The sequence below is a fragment of the Rattus norvegicus genome, chromosome 13, assembly GCF_021556685.1.
Source record: "Rattus norvegicus strain SHRSP/BbbUtx chromosome 13, alternate assembly SHRSP_T2T, whole genome shotgun sequence".
In the NCBI taxonomy this organism is placed as follows: domain Eukaryota; kingdom Metazoa; phylum Chordata; class Mammalia; order Rodentia; family Muridae; genus Rattus; species Rattus norvegicus.
In genome coordinates, this window is record NC_141546.1 from 47,458,313 (window position 1) to 47,483,537 (window position 25,225).

The following is a 25,225-nucleotide window of genomic DNA, read 5'->3' on the forward strand; positions in this document are numbered from 1 at the left end:
GTCCTCCCCCTGTCTGAAGATTAGAGGGAGCCATCAAGCAGGTTGGGTTAGATTGGGCAGGCCCACCTAGTGGGGCTTATCTGACCATATTGGGTCTATGAATACTGATCAAGCAAATACTCTCCTGGAGGTGAGAGTTACAAATGCTCTGTTATCTGTTGTACAAGTATTGGAACCACTGCCACCCTTCGCTTGGGTCTGTGCTGGTGTCTAAGAGGCGACCTTTTGACCCCAGGAGGTCAGGATTTCTAACTTGAGCTAAGGACACCATACCCAACACACTTCCCCATGCTTCAGACCACATAAAGGCCCCAAAACCTATCCTCAGGGAGACATATTCGAGACTTGAAAGCTACTACCTCTTGTGTGACTGCTTGCAAAACAGTGATTGGTACAGGTACGGTGAACAAAACAGGCCTCACTGAATAACTCAATATAGGATCTGAACCATAAAAACCAGCTCTGGAGTGTTAGTGATACCCACATCTTATTCTGGACCCTAGGAAAACAAACAGCTCTCTGCTTTCCACATGACAGCTCTGTCTTCCAGTGGGAAGACCCAACACATACATACAGCTAACACAGTATACATGGGCACTCGCGCACTCGTGCCCACTTCTAAAATACTTCCACTCTACCCTTCACATCAGTCACCATGAGGAAGTGAGGGCTGATCATTCTTACTCTAGAGCCCGGCCTGTGCGTGTGTTTGTTCTCTCTCTCTCTCTCTCTCTCTCTCTCTCTCTCTCTCTCTCTCTCTCTCTCTCTCCCACCCACCGCCGAAACACAACTCTGTACATTTTTAAATTACATTTATCACGTACGTATATGTATGTGTTTTAATGAATATTTTGCCTGCATGTGTGTGCACCACATGTATGCCTGGAGCCCACAGAGGCGTCAGATTCCCTGGAACCAGACTTGCAAATGTTTGGGAGCATGAGTGCTGGGACTTGAACTTGGGTCCTCTGCAAGAGCAGCAAATGCTCTTGACGACTGTGCCATCTCTCCAGCTACTTGCCTCCGGATTTCATGCTGGGGTAATCAGCAAGCTGTGTATGTCTTCCTGGACTTGGAAGGGCCACTTGCCTCTGAGAGGACACCCATAAACACCCACTTGCATGCACTCAGGATGGATTGACTTTTTTTCCTCTCCCACCTCTTCCTAGCCACCTGAGAAGGCAGATGAGGTTAAGGGGGGGAGGACGGGAAAAAAACCCTTTCCCTCTCAGAATCCGGAGCACTACAGAAAAAGCTTGCCTCTGCCCGCTTCAGGGGCCCTTCACTTTCACACCAGTCAAACTTAGCGTGCCCCACCCCCATCACCTAACTTTTTAAAACCCCTCTTTCCTGTATAGAGGAAGCCTAGATCCCCATACTGGGAGGGACTGGCAACAATTAACAAAGGCACCATGGAGTAAAGACAATTAACAATCCAGAAAAGAGGGGAAAGAGAGGCTTTGTTCCGGTCTCCATGACAACGGGAGGGGGTGTCAAGGGAGGAGGAGGAGGAGTAGGGGCCATCCAGAGAGGCCAATCCTTTCACTTTTCTTTTAGTCGCTCCCTTTTCGCACCACTTTGGGTTTCTGCCAGGACGACCAGGGAGATCCTAAAGGGAGCAGGGCTGTGACTGGCCAAGTCTCAAGAGAAGAGATTTGAGGAGAGTGGCTCTAAGGTTGGATCCCTAAGAGCCAGCTGGGGAATTAAGGGAAGGCCAAATCAAAGGCATCGGAGCCCTTCCTCTGAAGGCCTTACTTTGTACTTGAAGAACTGTACCCAAAGAGCTCCTGATCAAAGCCAGCTTGACCACTGCAGGCAGGGCACTGAATTCCTTCTTCCTTCTCCAGACTTGTCATAGGCTGAGGCTGGAGAGGGAACCAGCTCTGTGCTTGTAGGGGCCAGAGTAAAATGAAGTGTAGAGTCCCCAGATCAAGAATTATGAGGAGAGGGCTGGGGATTTGGCTCAGTGGTAGAGCGCTTGCCTAGCAAGCGCAAGGCCCTGGGTTCGGTTCCCAGCTCCAAAAACAAAAACAAAAACAAACAAACAAAAAAAAAAACCAAGAATTATGCGGAGCTTTACATGGTGACAGCAGGCTATTAAATCAAAGCCGAAGGTTTCCTAGTGCCAAAGCCAAGTCTCCAGCAAGCAGCCTGGGGCCTGCACTCTGTTGGCCTAGTTAGTCTGAGTGAGGGGTATAAATGGGACACTACTTTTGGGGCAAGTCTTTTCTCCATTGATTGACCTCGAGCATGGCGATCTTCCTGCTTCCGTTTCTAGAGTGCCAGGAGTTACAGGTGTGAGCCACCACTCCAAGTTGGCTGCCTGGAATTTTGTTTCCTCAGCCACTGGGAAGATTGAACTGCACAGTTTTTGGGAGAGCTCCTTCAGGATTTGATTCTGTGCTTCCTTTCCAAGGTGAAAAGAAGTTTTTACTTCTGTTCCTGTGCTGCTGTGGTCTGAATTTTTGTGCTCCCCCTAACCCCTCCATACACAAATTCACATGCCAAAAGCTGCAAGGCATTAGCTGGCCGAGGTGGCGACTTGGGAAGCTGGCTGTGTTGTGTGGACTGAGGCTTCCCGGTCAGAACACTCAGACAATGCCATCTTTGAGGAACAAACCCTTACCTGCTGATTCCTACATTGTTGGTACTTGGATGTTGGACTTCTTCTCATCCTTTAGAGACAGGGTTTCTCTGTGTAGCTGGGGCTGTCCTGGAACTTGCTCTGTAGACCAGGCTGGTCTTGAACTCAAGGATATTTGTTGGGAACTTTGTTCAGCATTCCCACACAAATTGGCATGTCTGCTTTGAAACAAGAGAAAAAAAACTTTCTTCTTTTTTTTTCCCTTTTTTTCTTTGTTGTTGTTGTTGTTGTCGTTGTTGTTGTTGTTTCATTGTTTGGCTTCTTGAGATAGTGTTTCTCTAGGTAGCTCTGGCTGCCCTCAAACTCACGGAGATCCTGTGAGATAAAAGGCATACGCCACCGTGCCAGGCAGGGATAGGGTCTCTACGGGAGTGCTTTAGGTAAAACGTGGTCATTACAACAAGCCCCACTTCAGTTTGACTGATGTCTTTATGGAACCAGGATACCTAGACCCAGAACCATATATGAGGCTGATACCATGTAAAAGTCGTAGGGCCATCTGCAAGTGAGAGTGAGAAGCCGGAGACAGATCCTCCCTCAGAGCCTCCCTCACTCTCCCCTGGACCGTGATCACCAGCCTCCAGGGCTGCAGCTAACTTCTGTCATGTAAGCTCCTCCTTCCGTGGTGCCTGGGCAGTTGTTACAGATGCTCAGAAGCTAGGGTCTGTATAAACAGGCTTCCTTGACTCAGGCTTTGCCCCGGGGAGCCTGGGCATTTTACTTGGGTTGCAGCTTTGCGTTACTTTGAAAGGAAATTGTCTATTACCCTGTTACCCTCCCTCCCCGGCAGCCCAGTTTTTTAACATGCACGCATACATGGACGTGTCTACATTTTTTTCTTACTTTTTTTGAGACAGCATCTCTCATGGTCAGTTTAGCCTGGGGCTCTTCTGTTACTGAAGATGACCATGAACTCCTAGTCTTCTTGCCTCCGTCTCCCAGTAGATGTGGGGCCATCACACCCGCTGGGGCTTTTGCTGCTCCAGACTTTTGATTCATTTTATTGTTTTCATCTCTTTAGTCTTTTATTATTCAAGTTTTAATGATTTTACTTATCTCTGTCATTTTTAATCTGTTGTGTCTCCCTTCTAGCTATTGCACATTATTTCCTTTTATCTCCTCTTATCGTCAGATTTATTGTTATTATATTATCTCTTTTTTCACTGTCTTTTATTTCTAACCCTCGCCTTATCGTGTCTTTGTTCTATCTTTTAATTTCTTTTTAGTCTATTTGGCTTATTTTTAGTTCCTACTCTATTGCCTGCTGTCCCCTCTCCCCTTTAACTGTTTTTAACCATCTCTTTATTTCTTTTTAGTTTATCTTTTTATTGTCTGCTGTATTATCTGCCTTTAAAAAAAAAACTGTTTTCAACTCTCTCAGTTTATTAAATGTGGAGGACGGAAACACAGCCCTCAGGAGAAGCTTCGAGGCTAGCCCAGATGCCCGGGGAGGAGACTGCTCGCCCTCTGCTTTCCCAGCAGAAACCCCTAATGCCTCTTTGGCCTCAAAGCTGCCTCTCCCACCTGTGGTGCAGGACACTAAAGGATAAAATTCCCTCGGGAAGATAGGAGGCTTGTTTATAGAACAGCACAGTAGGACTGCTACCCATGCTATGATCACCTTGGGAAAAAAGAGGCAGAAGGATCAGCTCTAGACCAGCCTCAGCTGACACATTGTCTCAAGCTCACATAGATAAAACCCCAACACCTGAGAGGCTGAGGCAGGATGAAGATGACAGTGAACTAGAGGCTAGCCTGCTCTCCGTAATGTGGGTCAGCTCAGACTACACAGACAGATCCTGTTTCAAAGCTAAACAAAGAACCATTAAATTGGCCTAGCTCTCCCATATTACATACCATCAAGTGGTTGGTATCTGAGGGGCTACACTGTGGCTCTGGTGGAACACTTGCCTGACATGTGTGAGACACTCCCCCCCCCCCCCCCGCGTGTGTCCCCGGTGTGAAAAATAACAGTTTCAGTGTAGCAAAAGTTTATGTACCTGGCTGTGTTGTCAATACTTTGTCTTTCTTCCAGGCAAGATTGCGGGATTCTTGTGTAAACTACTGCTGTTGTCTCCCCAATATCAGTTTTTTCCCTTCTTAGCTAATACAAGTTTAGCTGAGAAAATGACTACCAATAAAAAGGTTGCATTTCTCAGCCGCTGGCTGTTGAGGATGGGCAAGTGCCTGGAGTCTGCCCTAGGCAGACCTTACATACAGCTTCCTGGTTCTGCCCAGTAAAGCTAAGAGATGCATACTTCCTGGTTATGCCCTGCAGGACCTGCGCAGAAAAAGGCATGCAACTTCCTGGTCGTGTCTCACACAGGAAAGTAGGGTACTCTCCCCTCTCCTTTTCCTGTCACTGGCTACAATGTATGCCTGGCGGCAGGAGCTGCCTTCCTTTTCCCAGGCCACGAGATAAAAGAAGAGTATTGAACATCAGTGAGGAGTCTGGCGGGGGCCCTGCTACCGGAGCCCTCATAAAGGCCTGCAATGCTCATTCCTCAACAACCACAGGACAATAAACTGGTGTTGTGTAAGCCTGAGTGACAGGAGCCTTTGTTCCAGCAGCAGAATCAATTCTCTCAGACACAGGTTCTCTCCCTAAAAACGTCTTAAAATTTTAAGAGCTAAAGAGTGGCCATCCTGGAGTCATAGCACTTGGACAACTTTTAGAAAATAATTAGCTCTGTCCCTCCTGGGTTACTGTAAGCAAGGAGAGCCCTCTGTGGTCATCCGAGTGCCTGATGGGGGATGATCTGACCACTGTGTGACTGGGCCTCTGAATCCATGCAAACCTGCCTTGCTCCTCATGTCTTGCTCTCTGGAGTCTGGGAAGGCAAGCAGGGTCTTCACCTTTGCTCATTTACTTTGAGACAGGGTTTCACAATGTAGTCATAGTTGACCTGGAACTTGATACATAGACCAGGCTGGCCTTGAATTTACAGAGATCCACCCGCTCTTGCCTCTAGAACACTGGGATAAAGGGTGTGGGCCACCACACTCAGCTTAACTTCTGGATTCATTCATACTTTTCTTTCTTTCTTTCTGTGCTGTTTTTTGTTTTGTTTTCTGAGTCAGGTGTGTGTGTGTGTGTGTGTGTGTGTGTGTGTGTGTGTGTAGCCTTGGTTGTCCTGGAACCAGCTCTGTAGATCAGGCTGACCTTGAACTCATAGAGTTCGTCCAGCCTTTGTTTCTGGAGTGCTGGGACTAAAGGCTTAAGCCACTATTACTTCGGCCAGATTCTTAAAAGCTGTAGTCAGTCTTTGAGAATATTGTGGCAGTAAGACTCGAGTGATTCCTCATCACTTGATGCTCACAAAGTGCTCAAGAACAATCTCTTTTCAGTGAGTGCGAGTTGGTCTAATGACTTATTTCTAATACCTCGAACAGACAGAAGTTACGATGTACGACACATAAGACTCCATAAATGGAGGATGGCAGTTGAATCACCTGCTGTGTCAGACAGCCCAGTGGAAAGACTGAAGCTACCTGCCCACGGTGAGCTTGGAGTCCAATCCAGTCAAGAGACTGGAGTCCCAGGGAAAGACCTTACAGAGTCTGTGTAAGTAAAGGCCACTCTGCATGAAGGGGACTCTGGTCCACACAGGCTCTTTTATTGACTCAGGGTCTCATGCATTCCAGGCTGGCCTAAAGCTCACTTCCCGGCTGAAGATGACTTTGAGCATCTTATCCTCTAGCCCCCATCTCCTAAGTGCTGGGATTGCGGGAATGTTTCAGAGGCAGTTTAGACAACACTGGGGATGGAACCCAGGCTTCTCGCATGCTGAACAAGTACCCTACCACCTATGCTCCATCTGTAGCTCTTACTGAGATAGTCTCACATAGTCCAAGCTGGCTTCGAACTCCCGATCCTCCTTGGGTCTGCTTCCCAGGGGCTAGGACTGCAGAGGTATACCACCACAGCCCACTGGTAGATCTACTCCAAATGTCTTCTCCGAAGTGCCTTGACCATCCCTCATCCTCATCCTCATCCTCATCCTCATCCTCATCCTCATCCTCATCCTCATCCACAGCAGTCGCCGGAGTTTCCGATGCTCTCCCCAGAGCTCTCATGTTACCTCGAGAAGACTGTTCTGGGGCCTGTGTGGGGTTGAGAACTTCCTGTCTTCCTCAGTAAACTGGAACATGGTTTTGTTTTTGTTTGTTTGCTTCATTTTGTTTTTACTGGAATGATTTTGAAAGCAAAGAGAGTGATTTGTACATCTTCTCCCCCGCCTAGAAGACAGCCTCTGGTGCACAGTATAAACACCCAAAATAGATCTTACATGTTTTCCTGCAAGAATCCATCAGTAAAGGACGAATGAGAAGATGGCTAAGGGCCTGAACAATGCTGATTTCCACCTCTAGATTTGTGTTCTCCTATAAAACAGAGAGGATGCCCAGAACTATGTCTGAGCTGATTTTTCACGCCGACTCTTGGTGATTTATAACTGGAGATGGCAGTGCAAGCCGGTTCCCTTCCATGTCCTCCCCAAGGCAATGCTGGAAGAAAAGAAGAGAAATCACTGAAAAAAGAAACAGACTAAAAATAAAGGGAATCAATGAGTCCAAGGCTGGTTTCTTGAGAAGATCGATTAGATCAATAATCCTCTAGCCAGACGGATTGACAATTCAAAAAGCGACACAAACTTTCAGTATCAGCAATAAAAAGACAGGGTGCCATGACTTCAGATCCTACAGGAGTGTTGAGGCTAGAGGTGGAGCTCAGTTCTTAGAGCGTTTGCCCGGAATTTGTGAAGTTCTAGGTTTTGAGCACCAGCATGGTAGTGAATATTTGTAATTCCAGCACTTGAGATGTAGAGGCAGAAAGAGTTGAAATTCAAGGTCGTCTTTGGCTACAAAGCCAATCTTAGGACAGCCTGGGTTACATAAGACCCAGTCTCAGAACACCCTAAACCCCAAGCCAAGCTAAAACAATGAAAAAGTCTTATTAGCAATGTTGTGGAATAAACTTGCCAACTTAGATGAAATGAACCAACTACTTGGGACACACATATTATCAAAACTAGTCCCAGAAAAACAATAGAAAATTTAAATAACTCTCTACCTATAAGGTTTGTTCTCACAATAAGAATGTGACTGGGCCCGGTGACACATGCCTATAACCACAACCAGATTACCATGAGTTTGAAGCCAGACTGGGCTACACAATGAGTTCTAGACCAGCCCAACCTCCTACATACAGAGGCCCTGTCTCACTGTCCCTCGCAAGAACCAGCAACAACAAAGCAGTACACAATCCTATCAAACAGTTTAAGTTGGAAATAATTTCAATCACACAGCATTTCAAAACAGAGAAAGAAACATTCCTCCTCATTCTATGAGACAGTACCCTAAAAGGAGGTCAGTGACATAAGGAAGCATACCGCAGACTAGCATCTCCCATGAGCACAGACACAAAGCTTTAACTATTTTTTAATTGAATTCAAATATATATATGCATATATATATATGTATATATATATATATATATATATATATATATATATATATACATTAAAGCATTAGGATCAAGTGGGAGTAATCCAGGAAGGCAGGGCTCAAAAATAATTATGCCTGGTTGTTTGTTTGGTATGTGGTGTGTGTATGTGAGAGAGAGATGTATGCACATGTATGTGTGTATGTGTGGGGGGGTACATCTGTGTACATATTCACGAAGTTAAGAGAGGACGTTGTGTACCTTACTCTACTGTTCTCTATTTTATTCATTTGATACAGGGTCTCTCACTGAACCTGATGTACATTTTTGTTTTGTTTTGTGCTGAGGATTGAGTTTAGTATCTCCTTCATACTAATCAGGCTTTCTAGAAGTTATAAATAGGCTCAACTAGGAAACAGTAAAACAAAGAAACTGACTGTTTTTATCATTTTATTAAATTTGTTTATAGTTAATATAATACATATGGGAAACCCTAAGAATTTTTCAACAAATTTTGAGACCTCATAAGTGACTCAAGTAGGTTATAGAATATAAGGTCACTGTACAATAATCAATTGTAAGAGGCTGGGGATGTGGCTCCTATCCCATCCCAGTGGTAGAGTGCTTGCCTAGCATTCATAAGTTCTCAGTTTCGACATTACATACACATGTATAAACATTAGTCATATACATTGAAAAATGAAATAAGGTGCTATTTATAGGAGCATTATCAAATGTGAACAATTTATAGATAAATTTAATAAACAAATCATAAGACATTTACACTGACAACTATAAAATATTTCTCAAAGAAATTAAAAGCCTGCCAAGTCCTGCTTGGCCAGATGCAAGGGATGGCATGATGTGGTTCCTGCCCCTGGAGCAAAGCCAGCAGGGTGTGGGTCTCCACAAGTTTTGATGGTCACTGTGGACTTAAGGTGTGTTTGGATATATCTTTTACTTCATGTTCCTCCTTTGAGGAATGTCCTCTTTGCCAAGGTTAATGATTCCATGATAATCAAAGAATGCTGTGACCTTCAGGACAGGTCTTAAGGCTGTGGGAAAGAACACCGAAAACATGAGTTCAAAATATACAATTTTTCAACTATGCAAATTACAAGATGCAATATGAATTGTATAACAAGCTTCACAGAAGTAAAAGAAAAGAGGCAGCTGAACTATGAGCTATATTGTCAGAAAGGTACTAAGGAAGGAGATAAAGAGATTTAGAGAGTGGTGATCCCAGGTCAAGATCCCACCCAGCTAAGTTTTTTGTTTATGCTTACAAAGGTGGGAGATTCTGGAGTTTAAAGTCAGCCTGGGACAGAGGGAGTTTAGGTGCAGGACCAGGTGTGATAGGAATGGTAATTTCAGGATGAGATTTCACCCAGCTATCTTATTGCTTGTGCTTGCACTTGCTGTCTCTTTCTAAGAGTCAAGGGGCTGGGAACATGGGATGTTGATTCATGGGATAATCAAAAGGGAACCTGGGTAATAACTGAATTGATATGTAAATAAGACTGGGCTTTTGATCCCAAGTGTTTGTTTTAGAATAGCAGAACACAGAGCAGAGGGCTATATAGAAAGCTGTCTCGAGCAGAACATAGACCATCAGTTTGAACCCATGATTTGACTTTGAGTTGTTTGTTTTCCCCAACTCCCAGACACCTCTTCTCTCAGGAGCCCCCTCCAAGCTGAGGCAGGTCCTTGACAAAAATCTAAATATATGAAGAGATACACCATATTCATGGATGAGAGCCTAGGCAGACAGAGTATATTGTTGACCTGAGCATGGCCAACATCAAGGACTCTAATGCCTCAGACCCATGGGTGTGGCTCTAGTACTTATGTTAACAGTGTGTGGCAAGGGTGTCAACCACAGCTTCCTTCTCTGGACGGCTTTTTCAGGAACTGTAGCCCCACAGAGACTCCCCTACCAAGACTGGCTAGCTTGCCTCCTCATTCAGCTTATGTAACAAATACACTGAATTTCCTGATGACCTCTGCATATCCATCCGAGTGTGCAGCCTAACAGACCTTGGTTTCTCTGTATGTGTATCTGTTGTTTCTCAATTCCTTGTTGTTTTAGTCTCAAGTCCAAAACAATGCAGGAGTCCATATGTATGTATATGTGTATGTGTATATACATGCATATTTTTAAAAAAAATAAAGTCTCACAGTCACTCTGGCCTGGTACTTACTAAGTAGAACCAGCTGGCTTAAACTCACAAAATCAGCCTGCCTCTGCCTCCAGAAAGCCACTATGAGCCCAAACCTTGTGACCTATCCTCTCCGCAAAACGTAAAAGTAAAAATAAGAATAAAAAAACAGAGAACTATAAGTAAATAAGTCCAATTTGTGTTATCTATATTCTCACTGGAGCGTGGCTAAACTCGGCGGCCTGACCTTTAATAGAACGGAGTATGTCTCCTCCTGACGCCCATCAGAAACCATCAATTGGGGACAGCTACACTTCAGCAACCCCATCACACTTGTCTATTTTCTTTGATGGCTTCTTGTCTCTGCTGTTACTATGGGGAGGGCTGGTAAGGATTCTCACAGAAGCCTTCCATGTCCCTCCCTCTCAACTGTGCAGCCGCAGGCATCATTGTCACAGCAAAAGTAGCCTCCTTGCTCTCCACAGTCAGCAGGAGCACGGTTTCTGGGTATATTGCAGACCACAAATACTGTCCCAGCGTGCAGTAGGGATCATGGACCCAGAGAAGACCCTTAGAGGCAACCCAGACCATGGACATCAACATGGGTTTAGGCTGCAGTATAGACCACGGACATCTGAATAGGGTATCTGTTCTGAGCTGAATTACAAGGTGGTTGTGATATGGGTTCCGAGAACTGAATGCATGTCCTCTGGAAGAGCAGCAAGTGGTCTTAACCCCTAGGCCATCTTTCCAGCCCCAATATATTTTTTGAAATCATATGCACATGTGTGTAGGGTACACACATCAATTCCCTTCCATCTCCCCAAGCTCTGGAGTTATAGGCAGTCGTGAGCTGTTAGGCATCAAACTTTGGTCCTTTGCAAGAGCAGAACATATTCTTTTTTTTTTTTTTTTTTTTGGTTCTTTTTTTCGGAGCTGGGGACCGAACCCAGGGCCTTGCGCTTGCTAGGCAAGCGCTCTACCACTGAGCTAAATCCCCAACCCCCAGAACATATTCTTAACTGCTGAGTTTTCTGTCCAGCCCCAGAAGAGTCAGTATTGCTGTGATGTTCATTCTCAGGCTGAAGAACTGACTCAGTGGTTAAGACTACTTGTTGCACTTGCAGAGGACCCAGGTTCGATTCCCACCACCTACATGGAGGCAGACAACCTTCTGGAACTCCAGTTCTGGAGGAACTAATACCTTTTTCTGACCTTGACAGTCACCCGGTATGTATTTGGTGCACTTACATACTTACAAGCCAAATACTCATATAAGTATTTTTAAAAAAATAAGTCTTTTTTAAAAAGACGTTAACTCTCCTAAACTTGTACTCTGGATGCAGTGCAAAAAACAATCACTCAGTAATTTTTTTTGCAAAAGATGACACGCTAAGTCTAAAATTGGCAAATCGGAAACTCAAAGGACCTAGAATATCTAAAGCTATCTCGAGAAAGAAAAGCAAAATAGCTTTCACATCACCTTGCTGTGAAGCTCTGTCATCAACACCATAGCCAAAGGAGGGTTCTTCTACAGATCATGTAGCGAGAGAGTCTGGAAATAGACCTACGTGTCTTCCCTATGCTTTTTCTTTATTCTTTATTCCTGTTTGCTTGCTTGCTTGCTTGCTTGTTTTGCTCTGCTTTTGAGACATAAACTTAAGTAGTTGGAGTTGGCTTCAAACTCACTAAATAGCCAAGGAGGACCTTGAATTCCTGACTCTTTTGTGTCACCTTCCAAGGGCTGGCATTTTACAACCATGCCCACTTCAAGCGATCTCACAATAAACACAAGAACAAAGGAGAAATGAATCATAGACCTAATCATATAAAAAAAATGATATGGTTCTTGTCAGGTTTGGTTACACAAAACTGTAATCCCAGTACTTGGGAGGTGGAAGCTGGGAAGAAGAGGAATTCAAGGCAACCCTCAGTTTAAATCGAGTTTGAAACCAGCCTAGGATACATGAGAGAGAGAGAGAGAGAGAGAGAGAGAGAGAGAGAGAGAGTCAGAGAGAGAGTTGCTGGGTCTACACTGAGGCAATGTGAAGGCAGTCTTGAACTGAGCAATGTGAAGGCAGTCTTGAACTCACCTTTGAACACACACACACACACACACATTCACATATTTTGTTCGTCTTTTACCCCAGAGCCATCCACATCTGGGCTCCCTTCCCTGTGTAAAGTTCTTAGCCTGCCCTGCTGCCCCAAGCTAAGACCTTTCCTCACCTGCCTCCAGGAGCCTCTAATAGTCTACAGCTCCACTTCAGCTCTACAGCTGGCTTCAGGATACGATACCTCGGGGCTGGGGGCCAAGCTGTGCACAGTGCATTGTATTGGGCCTCAGTCAGACACACCAGCTTCCTCTGCTGCTTCAGGTCTTGGCAGAGGGGAGGACTGCACACAGCGTCTCTGGCACATTCGCCTCAGCCCTCAACACTTCCCTAAGGGCCTCTGGCACAGCCTTTCCTAGACTGCACATATGTTTCCACAGACCTGGCTGTGCTTTCTGGTTTCCTCAACCCAATCTCATCCTCTTTTAGACCCAAGTTCATGCTGTCCCAAGTCCTCGCCTATGCCTTAAAGTGTCACTCCATAAGCATATCCCAAAAGGAGATGCTGAAAAGAAAGAGTCAGCCATGGTGCGGACATGCCTATAATCCCAGCACTCAAGAGATAGATTCAGTACAGGGTGTTTAAGTGAGTCCGAGCTGTGTATTAGGAGACCCTGTCTCAATAAAACAATGCTTGCTAAGCACTGTGTGCCTGTACGTTTAATCCCAGCACTTGGGAGGCAGGTGCATTTCTGTGGGTTCAAGGCCAGACTGGTCTACAAGATGAGTTCTGAGCCACCATGGTTCAGAGTTCAGAGCTACCATGGTGAGTTCCCATAGGGAGAGAGGGGGCGGGGAGAAAGAAGAAGAGCAAGAAAGAAAAGAAACAGTCGTGGACGGGTCTCAATGGTAGAATCCATGCACAGAATTCGTAAGAGCCTGGATTTAATCTCTAGCAATGGGAGGGGGGTAGAACTCCAGGTTTTCTGTGACTCCCGAGTAGCACGCCTCCCCTCAATTCTGGGAATGAGAAAAAGAACGCCCCTTCGAATTCTTTGAGAAAGAAACCCCTAAGTTTGCCAATATTCCTCCTGTACCAGTCAGGTGACTACACACCTAGGTGATCCTCCTGCTCCTATTCCTAACACAACCTGTATCAGCCCTCAACGTGTGTGTGTGTGTGTGTGTGTGTGTGTGTGTGTATACGTGAGCACGTGTGTCCCCATGCGCTTGTGTACATGTATGTGTGTGTGCGTATATATGTATATATGTGCATGAAGGGGATCTACTCGAAGCATTCTGGTGACAGGGAGCAAGCCTAGCCAGGCCTAAGGAAAAGGTGTGAGTCTGGAAGACTAAGCGTTTCTCAGCCTGTGGGTCACAACCCAGGGTTCTCACAGAGGTCACCAACACGGATATTTACATTCAGATTCCTAACAGTAGCAAAACTTCAGTTAAAAAGTAGCAAAGAAAATAATTTTATGGTCTGGGGGCCACCACAACCTGAGGAACGGTATTAAAGGGTCACCGCATTTGGAAGGTTGAGACCCACTGACTACTAGGCTCGCTTAGGGCTCCCTTCCTGTGTTTGTTTCTAGATTCTACTTTGTATCCATATTCCAGGGAGAGTCTGGGTCATGGACCCTACATAACCAGAGCTTTGGAACCCCTGACCAGGAGCTTGGAGATTTGGCAGTAGCACCCACTGGGAAATGACAGCTCTTTGTCCTGACCACTTGACCCCCTCCTTTTGGCCTGCAAAGAGGATACAACTACCCTGGTCATGGGAATGGCTGGATCCGTAGGACTCCGAGACAATGGCTTGGCCAGAGCACGTGGGCGAGCCCAGGAGGCTGGCTTGGGTCTGCAGCTTCCTGGGAGGAAGTGAGGCATTGTTTCAGGGGTTGTGTGGGCCCGCTGGAACTCAGCACAATGCAGGGAGCGTGGGTGCCAGGTCTAGCCCACCCGACAATCAGCAGCCTGTTTATTGCTTTAATGACCCAGTGCTAGATCCACCTGGAAACAGACCTGCTAATGAGCGGAGACAGAGCTGGCTCCGCCCCAAGGGAAGCCTGTCGGGCCAGCTCCCCTGGAGGCACTGAGGGTGTGTGGTCTGAGACAAGGGGAGCTGAGAAGTTGAGACCTGGGTTCTGTCTGGGAAAACCACAGGGAGCTCTCAAGCTTCTTCGCCCGGGCTTCCGTCCTTGGGTCATGAGCAGGTGGAGCGGGGGAAGGGAGCTGTGGGGCATGCTAAGGCCTCATATCAGCCTCTGTTGCCAACTGCTAGTGGCCTTGAACCAACTGTCTGAGATTTCTGGGCCTCAGTGGCTCCTTCTTTCAGGGGTATACTGAGATCATTCCTGCTGTCTCCCCCACCTCCCCGGGGTATCATGAGGCTAAGGGAAGATCAGACGCAGAACTACTTTGAACTCCTTAAAAGAAAAAAAAACCTTTCAGACATCAAGGCTTCCCACTGTTTGCTCCTTTCCCCTGTGGCTGGAACCGGGGTGCTTGGAGAGATGGAGCGTCTGGGTCTGGTTTTCCCAGACTGTTCATCAGACACCTGCCAGGGACTGAGACAAAGCCAAACTGAATCAGAGACATCTGGGATCTACAACAGGTGCATTGGAGGGGACACTGCTGTGACACTGCACGAGCTCCCAAGTGTGATGAGCTCAGGAGAGTTTAATTCCTGGTGGCATGTCATTGGTGGTTGTAGAAATCTTAATTCCGCCACTGACAGTAAACTACGAATCAGGGAATTTCGTGTTCCTTGAGATCTGGTGACCTAGCATAGCATGGGAATGGGCTCATTGGCAGACTCACTAGAGCTGCTGGGACCCCTTAGCATTCCCCTTCAGGGCCTCATTGAACAACCCCAAAACAAACCAAGTGTAGCTCACCTGCCTTCTGGACACAGACTCCAGGAGACCAGAGGCCTGCTAACCCAATCAGTAAGCTGAGGCGGCCATGAGAAGGGTGCTGGAATCCCCTTCTGGAGAGAAAACTACTCTGTCTTGTGCCATACTGAGTTCTGGACATTAAGAAGCCAAAGTGGAGACACAGGACTGCACATTGGTGTCTAACATACCAGCCCTCAAAACTTACAAGTGTGACACATTCAGGACCTGCTGTATATCAGATGCTAAGATGGCCGTGGCTCGAGGGACTCTTTGCCTTGGTTCAAACACAAAAGGAAGTGGGAAAATTATGACTGGACGATGAAGAGAACGGGATGGGAGTCACCTGAGATGAGGATAACAGATGGCAGAGGACATCATTTTTCTTCCTCTCCCTCCTTGCTCTTTATTTCTTTTTTACTTATTGTGTTGTGTGTGTGCACATGTGTGTGGGGGGGTATGCATGTGTATGAATTCATATGTGTGTATGGTGAATGCCTGTGTATACATTCATATGTGTGTGTGCACATGTGTGTGGCGTATGCATGTGTATACATTCATATGTGTGTGCACATGTGTGCGGTGTATGCATATGTATGGATTCATATGTGTGTATGTGCACATGTGTGTGGTTTATGGATGTGAATGCATTCATATGTGTATGTGCACACATGTTTACGGTATATGCATGTATATAAATTCATATGTGTGTGTGCACATGTGTGCAGATAAAACCAGTTATCAACATCTAGTGTCTTCCTCAATCACTCTGTACTTTAGTTTTTCAGACGGGTTTCCTCACTAGACCTGGTCAGCTAGTGTGTGACTGGACAGCAAGCTCCAGGGATCCTCCTGTCTCCCTCCACAGCACTGGAATTACACCTTCAGTGCTGCTTCTGGGGATCTCAGCCAAGACCCTCCATTCCCCTAGCTCCTCTGTCTAATTTCTCTACTTTTTAAAAAAAGATAAGGTCTTGTGATGTACGTCAGGCTGACCTTGAACTCAGGACCTCCCAAATGCTGCGCTGACAAACAGGTGCCACTGTTCTCACAGGGCAGACTATAGAGGGACATAGTTCAGAGGTCTCACGAGACTTAATGTTCTCTTGCTTGATTTCAGAGATTTGTTTTAGTGAAAGACAAGTTACTTCACTGGTGGGAAAAAGCGTTCTCATCACAGATTCTGCTGACCTTTGACACAGCAGGTGGTGGGGGAGGGGGACTCAGGGAGGGTAAAATGTTGAAGCTCGTGGAGAAAGCAGCTGGCACCCTGGCCTCGGACTGTGAGATTCGCCTGTTGTTTCAGACAAATCCTGTTTATGCATTTTGCAACAGTAACCCAAGCGGAGGTGGGTGCCTCCCTCCCGGAGGGTATCCAACCATGGCAGGGACATTGCTCCCAGTTAAAGACGCTTGCTTCGGAGTTCAGGAAGTCCTACTCTCATATCTTGTTTCCTGACTCTTATTAGCTATGCAATTCGGGGCACGTTAATGCCTCTGATCATATTACCTCATCCCAAAATAAGAGTAACTGGCGAGCCCTCTACCCAGCATTCTTGGGAATTGAGGTTGCTCAAGCACGGAATCTGGCCCGAAGCAGGGGCCAGTGATGGCCACCGTGAGCAGCCTTCATTCTACAGAAGATACCACTCTTGAGCAAGACAGAACTCAGACTCAGAAGTACCTGTGAGAGGTCAGGAGACCCAGATCTCTCGTGGGGGGGAGGTGGTCTTACTAGGGGATTTCAAAGAAAAGTGAAAATGCTACCCCTCCAGCCCCTCCATGAGACCCCAGTATTGTCTCAGTAGAGTTAGACAATCACTCAGATGTGAGTCTGGGAACTGGGATCCTGGTTTTGAATATTTATTTATGTTGGTGTGTGTGTGTGTGTGTGTGTGTGTGTGTGTGTGTGTGTGTGTGTGTAGGGAGAGAGAGAGAGCGCGCACAAATGCCTTGGTCTGAATGTGGAGGCCAGAGAATGGCTTCTGAGTTACCTGCTAACTTGCTGGGCAGGGCTTCTGGAGATGGGCTATGGACTCTAGACTAGGGGTCCTGAGAACTTCCAGGCAGTTCTCCTGTCTCTGCCTTCCATCTCGCCATGGGAATAATGGGATTACAGTGACATAAGGCTTTCTGTATGGGTTCTGGGCATTGAACTTGGGCTGCCAGGCTGGCACTTTTACTTGCAGATCCAGCTCCCGGGCACAGAGTCTGGTTTTGACCTAGGAAAGTGCCTTGTTTTCCAAGGGGAGCTCCTATCTGGTCTGCCTCATCGCTCAGGACAGGTGAGGTCATCATGCTTCTGAGCAAAATGAAATCAGCAAAAAATGTCTCAGCATTATAAAAACAAAACGTGGCACCATCGCAGATAACTATACAGCGGACCTCTGCGGGCTCGGGGCAGTCTGGGAGACACGCTAAGGCAGATCCGCTTTCTTTCCCGGATGCTCCTTTGCACCCCAGGGACGGTGGAGTAGGCTGTAGCTTGCAGTCGAGTTGTCCACCTCGCGCTCGGCCAGCCACTAGGAAATAGCAGTGTATTTTTAGGAATCCTCCTGCCTCTGGCTGTTTCCTTTCCAGGGCAGGCTTGGGAAAGCGAGCGCCCAGGAGCTCAGAGAAGGAAGGCCGCGCAGGACCACTTGCTCTAACAGAGGACAACTCAGCAAGGTCCAGAGGCCAAGGCAATGGAAGCCCAGTGGCAGGGACAGAGACAGTAAGGAACCGTGTGGAGGGGCAGCCTGGGGAAACCTCCAATGAGAAAAGCCAAGTAAACGTCCGTCATGGTACAGGTTCCTCGTAGGGACAGACAGAGGGCTCTGGGCACCAGGCAAAGCAGCTTCAGGAACAATGGGGGTGGGGCGTGTGGTGACACCGCTTCTCAGCTTCTCCCAGAGAGGAAAAATCTTCAGCTGCACAGTAGAGATCACGGATGACCTAATCGCCCAGCCCATTCCAAAGGCCCAGGGGTGGGCCCCTTCCTCTCCGTGTCCCTGGGTTTAATCATTGAAGAGTCTTTGGACTTTGGGAGACTCCAAAGAGAAAGAAGATCTGCAAATAATTAAGCCGGGGAACAGCCTTCACGTCAGGAATGTGGAAGTGTCTGTGCGTCTTCATCAGGTGGGCGTGGGGGACAGAGAACCAGAGCAGAGGACGCCAGGACACTGGACAGCAAGTGCTCTCACAAGGAACAAGGACAGATCAAGATGGGAGGGCCTTATCCCCTGAGAGCCAGGCAGGATCTCGGGTCTCTCTCCCCACCTGGGGCTCTCTTCCGTGCTCATGGCCCATTTACAAAGACTACAGTTTTTGGACCGTCCTTGACAGACTAGAGAGAGCACTAGGTGACACTGGGTGGATCAGCAGAGCCGCGGCCTAACTGCCTCTGCCCCTCCAGGAGATTGACAGGCCACTCTGGCAAGGCTGTCGGGCATCGTCCTGGGAAGTGTTCCTCTCCTTACTGTCTTTCTCCTCTGCCTGGCAGCAGGGTACCCAGTTTCATCCTCCCCCATCTAGCTTACCCAGGGTTCCGTCCTTCCTGATATGCAGGGGCTCACAGCACAGTGCTAAACAGCCCTGCTGGGACTAGGGCATCTGGTCAAGACTGTCTTCCCTGGGGGCTTCTTTACTATGGAAATAGCGTAAGTTTCCTGCAGAATTTCCACGGGTCCCACACGTATTGGTCCCTAAGCAATCTCTTCAGAATCACAGCAGCTTGAAGGAACACTTAGAAGCTACGGAATCCATTTTATATGTATGCGAGTGTGCTGGCTGGTCTTACGTCAGCTTGACACAAACTAGTTATCTGAGTGGAGAAATTAATTGAGAAAGTGTCTCATTAAGATCCCGCTGTAGGGCATTTTCTTTTCTTTTTTTTTTTTTTTCTTTTCTTTTTTTCCAGAGCTGGGGACCGAACCCAGGGCCTTGCGCTTGCTAGGCAAGCGCTCTACCACTGAGCTAAATCCCCAACCCCGGGCATTTTCTTAATTAGTGATTGACAGGGGAGGGCCCAGCCCATTGTGGGTGGTGCCATTGCTATCCGATGGTCCTGGGTTCCATAAGAAAGGTTGGTCAAGCCATAGGAAGCAGAACGCCTCCTTGGCCTCTGCATCAGCTCCTGGATCAGCTCCAGCCTTCAGATTCCTTCCCTATTTGAGTTCCTATCCTCACTGCTTTGTTGATGAACAGTGATACAGAAGTGTGAGCCAAATAAACCCTTTCTCCCCAGTTTGCTTTTTGGTCATGGCGTCTCATTGCGGCAATAAAACCCCTAACTAAGATAGTGAGGAAACTTAGGGGAAGGAAAGTGGGCTTTTGTTTCCTCTCCCTAGCCTGAACTGACTTAGAGGAGTTCCATTGGCTTCTAAATTATCCTTCCTTTCCTTTGTCTTTTGCCTTTCCTCCTTTGCTCTTTATTTGAGATGGTGTCTCCTGTAACAATGTAGCACTATTTGGCCTCAAATTCTATAAGTAATTAAGTCTGGCCTTGAACCCGGGGTTTCCCTGTATAGCCCTGGCTATCCTGAAACTCCTTCTGTAGACCAAACTATGGTTAAACTCAGAGATGCCCCAGCCTCTGCCTCCCCAGTGCTGGGAGTAAAGGTGTGTACCACTATATTTGGCTGGCTTTGAATTCTTGACCCTCTGCCAGCTCCTGAGTTCCAAGCTTATGAGTGTATCATGATACCCAACTCTTTCCTGTTGGGTTTTGTTACCCATATGTGCCTGTACTGATGAAAATATATTGTTTCTTTGCATTTCGGCTAAGATCAAGTGTACTGATGGTCATTTAACATTTGTCCCAATAGCACACATTTTATTTTATTTTTTTTAGGTTTATTTATTTATTTTGTGTGCATGAGCGTTTTGCTTGCAGTACGAATGTGGATGGCTGGTCCCTTCAGAGGACAGAAGACACTGGATCTCCTACAGCTGGAAGTAAAGTTTGTCGTGAGCTTGTGTGCAGGTGCTGGCAACCAAGCTCAGGTCCTCTGCAAGAGCACCAAACACGCTCTTAGCTATGAACCACCTCTCCGGCTACCACCCGCCCTCACCACGTTTTTAACACGACAATGGACATTCACCCTGGATTAGGCTGTATCTCCAGGCAGCCCAGGAGAAAGACAGAATATAAATCGCCTTTGGGCATGAGACCCATCCCCCAGCAGAGCTCTGAGATGCCACCGTGTTTTAAAATTACCTTGGTTTATTTATATATTAGTGTTCTTTTCTATTTTAAAAACGAATTCCCATTGTGCTTTGACTCACTGGGGCAAAGCTGTTCTCTTGGTTGTACCAATAGGCTTTTCAATCAAAACCAAGGAAAAAAATTCCATGTTTCTATTTTGTTATATATATATCTTTGCTTCTCTCTCTCTCTCTCTCTTTTTTTTCCAGGGGAATAAATATTTGCTGAATTGAATTGGAAATTTTTTTGAGAAACATGTTTTTTGTACCTTGTATGTTTGCTGTTATTGTTGCTAAATAAATGCTTTTGGTGACAGGCCTTTTGTTCTGAGGGAGGCTTTCTGCTAGGGAAGAAGATGTCCCGCTGTATCTAGGGGGCTGTGCTTGGAGCCTCAATGTGGGAGAGCCTCAAGTCACGTGGCACCTCTCTCCTGTCTTCCTCTTTGCCCTGGCTTCTCCCTCACTGGGTTTCTGTGCCCGAATTCATACTCTCTCCTGTCACGAGTGCTGTGTTCACCGTGTGCTCCCCTGGTTCTACCGGAGGAAAGCGAGGCACACAGAATGGTTCCCCCTTACTTCCGGTAGCTTGTAGTCCGCTAAGGGAGCCGAGATCCATGGAGGTACTCTGGCCCCAGTCCCAGCCACAGAGGCCAGTCCTTTCCCACCCACCCTCTTCCCACCAAGTTATGCTCCGTTCTCCACACACACATCGGGCACACTATGGATTCAACCAACCAAGGGCTGAAAGGTGTTTTTTTTGTTGTTTTTGTTGTTGTTGTTGTTTGTTTGTTGTTACAGCTGGGCTGATCGACACAGACTTTATTATTTATTTTGGTCGTTGGGTGTGTTGTTATTGTCATTGTTGTCGAGAGTGAGTTTCACTGCGTATGTAGACTTGATTGGCCTGAAACTCTTACGTCGCCTGGTTTAGGACCCACTGCCATCCTTCTGCCTCTGCCTCCTGGGAGCTTGAGAGCACAGGCATTAACACTAAGTCTTTCTGTTTTCCTTTCAGTTCTTTGAGAATTTCCCGTGTTTCCATCATGTCCCCGCCTCCTCCAACTCTTCCCAGCTCCACTCAGTTTTGTGCCTCACCCCTCCAACCCCATCAAGTCCAGTTCGTGCTGCCCATAGACTCTTAGGTGTATGGTCTTCTACTGAAGTGCAGTTGACCTACCACAGGCTACACCTTTAAAGAAAACTGACTCTCCCTCTCCTCGTATCTATCGGTTGCCAGTCGCTACAGTCACCTCCCCGTGCTGGGAGTTCGTTTGGCTGGCGCTTGTGCGAGTCTTGTCTGTCCTATCACAACTGGTATGAGTTCTCATGTGCGGCTGCACTGTTGTGTCTGTGAAAAAAAAAAAAAAAAACTATTTCCTGATGGTCATCCACTGCCAGTGGCTCTTGTAACCTCTCTGCTCCCTCTTTTGCAATGATCCCTGGACCCTAGCGTCGGTCTTTTATTTTCTGTCCCTTGACCAGTTGTTGGTCTTGTGTTACTCAACACATACTTTATAAAGAAGCTTCTCTGATGAGGGTTGAGAGATGCGCCAGTCTATGGCTGTAGCAATGTCATTAGAGGTCACTATGTCTATTCAGCAGAATAATTGTAGTAGGTTATCCCTCAGGGTGTATGGCCTGTCTAGCCTCAGGTTCATGGTCCAAGTAATGGTACCAGGCACAGGTTTCATTTTGTGGTATGGATCTTAAATTCAATCAGAAAGTGGGTAAAATTGATTACTTTTCTCTTCCAGTAGCTTACTTAACATCTTCTGTAACCATGAAAGCTAGACAATAAGAATGAAGCTTCCCCACCCAATTAGACAAGATGGATGAAGCAAAGAAGTGCAGGCCGACAGGAGCCGGATGTAGATCGCTCCTGAGAGACACAGCCAAAATACAGCAAATACAGAGGCGAATGCCAGCAGCAAACCACTGAACTGAGAATAGGACCCCCGTTGAAGGAATCAGAGAAAGAACTGGAAGAGCTTGAAGGGGCTCGAGACCCCATATGTACAACAATGCCAAGCAACCAGAGCTTCCAGGGACTAAGCCACTACCTAAAGACTATACATGGACTGACCCTGGACTCTGACCTCATAGGTAGCAATGAATATCCTAGTAAGAGCACCAGTGGAAGGGGAAGCCCTGGGTCCTGCTAAGACTGAACCCCCAGTGAACTAGACTGTTTGGGGGGAGGGCGGGAATGGGGGGAGGGTGGGGAGGGGAACACCCATAAGGAAGGGGAGGGGGGAGGGGGATGTTTGCCGGAAACTGGGAAAGGGAATAACACTCGAAATGTATATAAGAAATACTCAAGTTAATAAAAAAAATAAATAAATAAATTTAAAAAAAAGAATGAAGCTTCCACATGAATACTGTCTTAGGGTTTTACTGCTGTAAACAGACACTAGGACCAAGGCAACTCTTATAAGGATAGCATTTAATTGGGGCCGGCTTACAGGTTCAAAGGTTCAGTCCATTATCATCAAGGTGGGAACATGGCAGCATCCAGGCAGGCATGGTGCAGGAGCTGCTGAAGATTCTACATCTTGTTCCAAAGGCAAACAGAAGACTGGCTCCCACACGGCTAGGATGGTCTTAAAGCCCACACCCACAGTGACACACTTCCTCCAACAAGGCCACACCTCCTAATAGTGCTACTCTCTGAGCCAAGCATGTGCAAACCATCAAAGTACGACCTTGACTTCTCCATGACTCAAGTATATAGTGTCTTCAGCAAAAGGGCTTGGCATCGAGTTCTGAGGGCAACCAAGAACATTGACAATAATGTTGAGATATCTAGGAATATCACTGGTCAACACATTCAAACCCTCCATAAGGGGTAACCCATTCCTGGTCCTGTGTTATCTAGTAGGTATCTAGTAGGGCATTGCCACCTCATTATAGGAAGGTCCTATTTAAGGTTTTTATATGTTGTATACATTTTAAGCTTCTTTAGTTGTAGGTTTCCATAGCTCTTTTCCCAATACTCGCATCTTGAGACTTTTTAAAAACTGATATCCCTCCCCAAAACCACAAAACAACTCTTCTAGGTTAGTTACTGTAATGTTTCCTGGGGGTAAGGATGTGGCGATGTCCAGCCCCAGTCCATTCAGTGTCTGAGCCCTGAATGTGATGGTGAAGGAGACATGGCCCAAGCCCTCCACAGATGCACACCTGACAGGCCCTGGACTCCTCAGCAGACCATGCACCAATGCAGAATAAGGTGTTGGAGTCCAGTGCAGAGTCCTATGCCTTGTAGTACTTTCACCCCAGATGGGCATGGGCCCAGGCACTGACCTTTCTTCAAAGACAGTGTGTCTGTCACCTGAGGAAGAAAGGGAGAAACATTATAGAAGAAGGAATAATGTGGGGAGCACAGGACTACACAGGACCCCTGAAGTAGCACAGGGTTTATGGACTGTGGAGAAGTGATGACAGCTGAGAACCGACTGGCTTCACTTGTCACCCCAAGCACTGCTCTAAGTCCCAGACTGAGTAAGAGGGACAGGCTCCTTTCTTTTTCTTTCTTTTTTTTTTTTTAGATTTATTTATTTATTTTATGTATGTGAGTACACTGTAGCTGTCTTCAGATACACCAGAAGACAGTATTGGATTCCATGACAGATGGTTGTGAGCCACCATGTGGTTGCTGGGAATTGAACTCAGGACCTCTGGAAGAGCAGTCAGTGCTCTTAACCACTGAGCCATCTCTCCAGCCCGACAGGCTCCTTTCTTTTATTGTGGTGGTTTGAGTAAGAATGGTCCCCATAGGCTCATGTGTTTACATACTTGGTCCCCCATTGGTAGAACTATTTGGGAAGGATTAGAAGGTGTGGCCTTGTTGGAGAAGGTGTGTTGCTTGAGGGTGGGATTTGAAGTTATAAGACTTGTGGCCTTCCCAATTAGCTCTCTCTGTCCTCTGTTGGTTTTAAAACAAAATGCCAAACTTTCAATTTACCAAACAAAGACTCAGGAGATGGATGCTATCATGAAACTCCGTTAGCTCAGAGAGTCAGAGAAAGCACCTAGCTGAGCTTCCTACGTCTCAGAAGGAAACAGCTCCCTCTTCACGCTGTCTTAAATACACTTCAGCTTTTCCTTATGTACACTCCCTGTCAACTGGTGGCTTGCTCTGCCTCTAGACCTACGATTGACTTTATTTAATCCTGTTTACAGAAGACTCTTGGGTTAAAGGTATGTGCTAGAGTTGGGTCAACCACAACAAGGTTTTCCCAGTTCATAATATGATCAGATATCCTGCCACAGTCCTGAGCGATCGATCTCTCAGGTGCTGCTCCAGAAACCTGCCTGTAAGCCTTCTTCACCCTGTCATCTTGGACTCAAACCCTTTGAAATCATAAGCCCAGTTAAATGCTTTCTTTCAGAAGTTGCCTTGGTGTTTCATCAGAGCAATAGAAAAGTAACTAAGACTCTTGTGGAACCTCCATTCTGGCAGGGGAGGCAGCGGAAATGAATTAACGGTCTGTGAGAATGATACATGCAGGGCAGGGAGCCGTGGCAAAGGATAGTGTTACTGTTAATTTGTCAGCCAGAGACACCTTCTGGTATGAGCTGAAGACCAAAGAGAATGCAGCTACACAAGGAAGTTTCTCATGGAGACTGCTTTCAGTGACTTGTTCTTGCCTCTCTAGCTCTTAAAATAGATATTGCCAGGTAGAAGATCACAACAAAACTTGGCCAAGTAAAACAATAATGACGTTATCTCTGATTCTTGGCACAGTTCTGATCCAGGGTCTTTCTTCCTTGGCTTGTGGGCTATTCACAACATGGCAGTCTGTCTTCCAAGAATGAGCGATCTAAAGAGAAAAGATGTG

General features: G+C 46.6%; 1 long non-coding RNA gene across 1 annotated transcript; it reads left to right on the forward strand.

Annotated features, from left to right (window-relative positions):
- Positions 1 to 18,192: 18,192 nt before the first annotated feature.
- Positions 18,193 to 20,700, forward strand: LOC148001612 (uncharacterized). The gene is made up of 2 exons (XR_015635904.1): positions 18,193 to 18,317; positions 20,032 to 20,700. It is a non-coding gene; the product is annotated as an uncharacterized LOC148001612 (long non-coding RNA).
- The last annotated feature ends 4,525 nt before the right edge of the window (positions 20,701 to 25,225 follow it).